This window comes from Phalacrocorax carbo, chromosome 1, assembly GCF_963921805.1.
Source record: "Phalacrocorax carbo chromosome 1, bPhaCar2.1, whole genome shotgun sequence".
Classification (NCBI taxonomy): domain Eukaryota; kingdom Metazoa; phylum Chordata; class Aves; order Suliformes; family Phalacrocoracidae; genus Phalacrocorax; species Phalacrocorax carbo.
Genome location: NC_087513.1, coordinates 7,936,075 through 7,942,074, shown reverse-complemented (window position 1 = coordinate 7,942,074; position 6,000 = coordinate 7,936,075). Strand labels below are relative to the sequence as shown.

The 6,000-nt window shown below is 55.8% G+C and overlaps 1 protein-coding gene and 1 long non-coding RNA gene across 3 annotated transcripts in view; one reads left to right on the top strand and one right to left on the bottom strand.

Moving 5' to 3' along the window:
• Positions 1 to 224: 224 nt before the first annotated feature.
• Positions 225 to 5,371, bottom strand: LOC135311972 (uncharacterized). Its single transcript, XR_010371555.1, has 3 exons — positions 5,194 to 5,371; positions 2,249 to 2,545; positions 225 to 539 (listed from the first exon to the last, which is right to left on the bottom strand). It is a non-coding gene; the product is annotated as an uncharacterized LOC135311972 (long non-coding RNA).
• SEPHS1 (selenophosphate synthetase 1) overlaps positions 4,570 to 6,000 on the top strand; it is a 25,790-nt gene continuing 24,359 nt past the window's right edge. Inside the window, exon 1 of one of the 2 annotated variants that reach the window (XM_064443318.1) lies at positions 4,570 to 4,676. The gene's annotated coding sequence lies outside the window, so the exon portion shown is untranslated. Of the gene's footprint in view, positions 4,677 to 5,407; positions 5,566 to 6,000 lie in introns of those variants that run through there. The other variant, XM_064443327.1, reaches the window with a different exon arrangement.

Sequence of the window (6,000 nt, the reverse complement as noted above, 5' to 3'; positions counted from 1 at the left end):
ACTGCTGCAAAACATGATGGAAAAATTTAATAAAAGCTATTAGGCGTGTATCATTTAGCTGGCTTTTGCCAAGGCTTTTGATAAAATCTCACGTCAGAGGCTATTAAAGCACCTTATCAAAGGTTAAAGGGGAAAAGTCCCTGTTCGGTGACAGAAAACAAAGACAGGGAGCATCTGTTCCTTGAAGCGAAAAGGAGCAAACACCGAGGCACAGCAGGGGCCACTACTGGCATCATTATTATTTAATACCGCTTGTGTATTAATGAGACGCAGGAAGAAGAGAAAAATGAAGCAAGGGAAGCCAACAATGCACAAACTCTGTCAAAACAGAGAGAGGTGGGGGGAAAAATCTATGCCGTGAGATGTGTTTTACAACATGAGAAATTAAATTATCACACCAAAGTTAAAGTTTTCGTGTCAAAAGCATATGGCCAGCCCCACATGCCAGGGGAAGTAGTTCCAGTTCATTAAATCTAGTATTCAGCATAAGCACGGCTCAACCAGCCGGTCCCATTTTACCAGCGACTTCATTGTGAATTCTGCAATGAGAAAGAAAAAAAATAAAGCACTTTTGCTGTCATTTCTTACCCTGGTTTTAATCAGCAATATTTTATCATGCTCTTGTGATGCTGCAGTTTCTGGGTTACAAACATCGCAGGGAGAGGCTGCATTGTTTTATTAAAAAAAAGTTTCTGCTGACATTTAAGAAACAGAACAGGGAGAGTTCAAATGCTGATCATTTTGTAAACGCCAAAGACACAGAGCCAAGTCGGCAGCCTACATGGATCAGAAATATTGCTTAGATTTAACCTGGATGTACACGCAACAAAGCACTTTGGTCAAAGAAACCTGAGCTGCTAATAATCCATGCTCTGAGTCATCCAAGGGAAAAAGACTGAAGAAATGCAGGCCCTGCACCTGTAAAGGTTAAGGACATCTGTTGCGTCCTCGTGTCAGCGCAGGAGGCAGCCAGCTTTGATGTGACTGAGCGATCGGGCAGCACTCAGGAGCCGCAGCACAGAGGGCTCTATCTTTTCTTTCTCCTTTTTGCACTTCCTAAGGTGTGCAGAGCAGACCGTCCCCATGGCATCAGACCAAATTGCTCCAGATCATGGAATTCCTGCTAGAGATTTTGCATGCAGACAGCAAAAAAGCCTTTGGGGGGTGGGTGGAAGCCATTTAATCATTTTTTAATTCCGGAAAACCATTATTTAACTCTAGGAAAACGTTACATGAAGCAGGTGGTTCCAGCAGTGTGGGCTCTCCCCAGCGCTGCTGGATCCATCACTACTCTTTTAGGGTTTTGCTTATGATCCTGCACCAAAAGGACGTTCCCCTGGATGCACACGATTCCCTTCCTGATCCCACATGTCCTCCAGCAGCTGTTTCAACCACGGGGCCCCAGCAGAAGCATGGGGTACGTGCGTGCTTGGTGCAGCAATGGCAACCTGAAGCTGCAGCAGAGATGTTGCTCACTGCTCCCCCTTGGCTTGTTTTGCTGGCAAAGCCGTTTGGCTGCCTGCAAAGCCTCGCCCCGGCGCGGGCAGGAGGGACCGGTGCACATGTCCACCGGGACACATGCAGATCCACCTGGGGATGCTCCACCATCGCCCATGCCAAGAAGCGGGCTTTTAATCCACCAGCGCAGTCATCCCGTTTAATTTCACCTCTACAGGGTCACACCCATACTGGTGCTACTGGGCTGAATGGATACTCCTGCACGTGTTTTCCTTCCTGGAGACCCTTTCCCACATCTCTCGTCTTCAGGTGCAACCATCCCACCCCCTGAAGCCACGGGAAGGGACAGGGGCAGCCCCTGGCACGGCACCTGCGGGGCAGGAACCTCCCCCCTTCCTGCGCATAACACACGGCACAAAGCAGCGTCACCAGGCCTCACCACCTCAGCGTGGATTTCCAAGTGTTCGGGTTTTCTTGCAGTCGTGCTACCGCCTGGAAATCTATATTTATTTGTTTCCCTGTATAATGAAGTAAGTGTCTAGCCCTCATGGATGTGGAAAAAAAAGATGAAAATATGATTCAGTTCCCTCAAAAAAAAACAGAAAGGAAAAACCGTAAGTCAGGGCTTAAAATTGTTCCTTTTTCCGTTATCTCATAGTTTCCTTATGTTTCATGATTTATGGTTCTTTTAAGTGAGGTGCTGGTGGTAAAGGCAGTGGCTAAATGCTGGAGAAATGTTAGATCAGAGCATCTGATTACCACCTCTCAACCACCTCTCAAGATTACTTACGGGTTCTTTTTCAGATTGAAACCATCTATCACGGAGCACGCGGACGTGACAGGCAGCCAACGCTCAGCAAATCAGCTCGGATCGATGGCAATCAGAAGATCCCGAGATCTTCCGCCCCTCTGAGAGGAGGGAGGGGCGCCGGGGAAGAGTTCCAGTTCCAGGTCAGGACGGCGGGCGCCGCGCCCTCGATTCATCTCTGCCATCAAAACCATCGGTCAAACGCCCCACGGCCGCTCACGCAGAAACAACTTCTGTGAGTCGAGCTCGAAACGCTTTAGAAGAACAACACGGAGGAGCCTGAAAATCAATTAATTATACAAATAATATTAGTGACTTCCTGAATGTGCTCAGTGCCGGAGCTCCCGTGCATCGCTGGTCCTCTGCACCATGGCCCGGGGCGCTACATTCACTCGGAGATACAAAGAGTAATTAAAACAGGCAGGAAAAGCAACATTTTAATTTCTTCTCTTTCTGCTTGTTTTTAGGCAGGACTTTGAAAAAGTCCATTGCACAAAAGGCAGTCTTTGAACTAACGGGCAATTACTTAATGAGGTACTTAACTGCAAATTACAAAAAGCGAAGTGCCCTTTTTATCTATCTGGCGATGCAGAACCGGGCCCTGTGCTGTCCTAACACCGGAATCCCCTCCTTTCTGGGCAAAACTTGTCTCGTGTGTGAAGCGAGAGAAGTTTTAAGTGAGAATCACTTGACTTTTGGCCTTAATTGGTTGGGAAAAGGGTCTTCAGAAGCACAGAAACCACTTTCAGATAGAAAAATTAACCCAGAAGATGCTGAAAGACAGACTTGTTAAAGATGCGTCAGATTCCAGTGATTTATCTGTTAAGTGCGTAAGAAAAAATGGGATGCTTTGCAAACCTGCGATGGAAAAGGGTTGACTTCGGCAAACAACTCTCGGACAAGACAGGATGCCCTGGCCGTGCTTAAACACGGTGCAGCTTCCTAGGGCCGGGCTGCGCTCGTCACCACCCACTTCAAAACAAGATTCCATTTTTTTTTGAAGTGTGCTCCAACCCAGATTTTGGGTAAAAAAAAAAAAAATCGCCAGCTGACGCAGCCAGGCAGGTTGTGGCCTGGTAACTGCAGCCCTCCGTGGGCCACACACCGACGGAGAGCCTTGGAGGCGACAGCCGAGGGCTCCTCCGGCTCCCTGGTCTCGGCTCTGCATCCAGAAAAATTTAATGTTGGCCAAATTTTGTCCATCCTCAAGTTCACCTGACCTCCTCGGTTTCCTTCTTGCCCAGCTTTTGGGTGCAACGTGGATCAAATGTGACTTCTTGTCCAGTTTCTGGGCAAAATGCAGCGCAGGCGGAGAACCCGGCTGTGAAGAGCGAGGGTTTCCTCAGCTCCAGCTAAATTTCCCCACCCAAAACGCTCCCAAATCCAACACTTTCGTTGTTCAACGACAACATCTCGGAGCAATTAATTTCAGAGAGAGGTTTGCGCTTTACAGAGGGAATGTGAAGATCCAGGCAGCGGGGCGTCTCCAGCCCAGGAGCTAACGCGGCACACCTGCACAGAGCACCCCGCCGGGTGGGATGCAAGGAGGACTCGAGGAAGCGACCCGCTTCGCCAGCGCTCGCCCTCACGGCACCGCGACTCCTTTTGAATCCCGCTTAAAAACCTGCTCCGCGCCTCCGTACGAGGCTTCCTCCTGAGGCCGAGCCCCGCAAGCAGCTCGCGTCCCCCCCACCCGTGCCCAGACACACGCCCGCAGCGCGGTGCAGCGCTTGCAAACCCGTCCCGGGTTTGCGTGGCCCCACCGTGCCGCTCTCCCCACGCACGCACCCCTCCACCCACCTTGCAGCGGGAGGAGGAGCAGCAGCCATCCACGCACCTTGCAGCACGGGGGAGCTGCACCCACCGACCCACGCACTCACACAGCCACGTACCTTGCAGCCGGGGGAGCTGCACCCACCGACCCACGCACACACCTTGCCAGGGGGCCCAGCACCCGCCCGCCCCCCCCCCCAAGGGGGTGCGCCCCCTTTCGCGCGTCGCAAACCCCACCCGCGCGCAGCGCCGCGCTACGGGGGGGCAACGCATCCCGCCCGCGCAGCCCACGCGTGCAGGGCCACGAAGCGCGTGTGTCGAAGGTTGCAACAAGTGGCGCTGCAACAGGGCGGGCGCGCGCCGCGCCCGCGCGCGGGAACGCGCGGGACGGGGAGGGGGGAGGGGGAGAGCGGTGCGCGCGCGCGGCCGCCGAGGGGGGAGGGGGCGGGGAGCGCGGGGAGGCGGGAGCGGGCGGCGGGGGGGGGGGGGGTGGGGGGGTGGTTTAACCCCGCCGTGCCCGGCGGCGGCGGCATTTCTATTCAGGCGGCGCTGAGGGAGCCCGGCGCGCCCGGTGCATTGTGGGACTGGGCTGGGAGTCCCGTTCGCGGGAGGAGGCGGAGGGCGAGGAGGCGAGCCGGTAAGAGGGAGACCTGAGGAGGGAGGGAGGAGGAGGGGGGGTGGGGGTGCAAGGCGGGGAGATTTAAAGGGGAATTCGCCTCCGCCGTTACGCTGGGCCGGGCGCGGGGGGCGGCGCGGCGCCATCAGGGCTCGGGCTGCCCGCCTGGCCGCGGGCCCCGCCGCCCTCCCTCAGCCCGGCCCCGGGGGAAGGGCGGGGGAAGGGGGGGGGTGCGCCTCACCGCGCCGTCGCCGCCGCCGCGGCCGCTTTAAAAACACCCGGCGCCGGCACCGGACGGGTTAAAATTTCCGCCCGCCGACATTTTTTTTTCCTCCCTTTTTTTTTTCCCCCCTCTTCCCCCCCCCCTTAAGGAGCGGCGGCGGGGGGCGCGCGCCCCACGTCCCACCGGCCGCTCTCCCCCCCCCCCCCCCCCCCGCGCGCGCGCGCGCCCCGGGGCTGGCGGCTCGTCCCGCCGCCACCGCCTGCAGACCCTGCCTCCGCCTGCAAGGGGTTAACCCCGCCCCGGCTGACATCTTACCTGCGCGCACGTGCGGCCCGGGCCCGCGCGGGGTGGGGGTGCGGGTGCGTGGGGGGCGCTCACCGCGGCTTTGCCCCCTCCGGAGCAAGGCGAGGGGGTCGCTGCCCGCGCGCGTCCTGCCTGCACGCAGCCAGCCGGGCTGCTCTTCCTCCCCCCCGCGCCGCCTCCTCCTCCTCTCCGGCTGCACAAAGAGCAACAGTGGAGGCCCTGGCGTGCCTTTAAAGGCAGCGGCTGGAAATTTAAGGTGTCCCAGAGCCATGTCTCTCCGCAGCGCTCCTCGCCGCGCTCCCCGGACAAATGGTTGTTGCGGTTCCTCACCTCGTAGCTCTCAGGCGGTTGGGTTGCCGTTGATTGCTCTTGGGTTTGTTTTGGGTAGGTACCTGGCTCTGGTTCTTCCTCGCTCTCCCCTTTGGCTCCTGTGCTCTCCTCTCTCTGCTCTTTAGGGAGGCAAGGGTTAAACTTTGGTTTTTAATATTTATTATGCCGTTCTTTTAAAGTAAGAACCATCTGGGCTGCGAGGTGCTTTCCCCTGCTGGGGAGGGATGCCTAACGCTCACGCCGCGCGCCTGCGGAGACGGCCAGCAGCCACAAGGAACTTGGTCTTGCAGGGAAGGTTATTCCCAAGGCAGTCTGCGAAATGCATAGTTGCACGGAGCTTTATTGAGATCTTCATTAAAAAGTTATTGTCTTCGTGCACTGTGGGTGTTTTCCATTAAATAAAATCGTCTTTTTTGTTTTCAAACCAGGGAACGTGATTTACTGTGTCTTATGGTCCTCAAGACTGCAGAAAGTTCCTGCTAGGCTGTG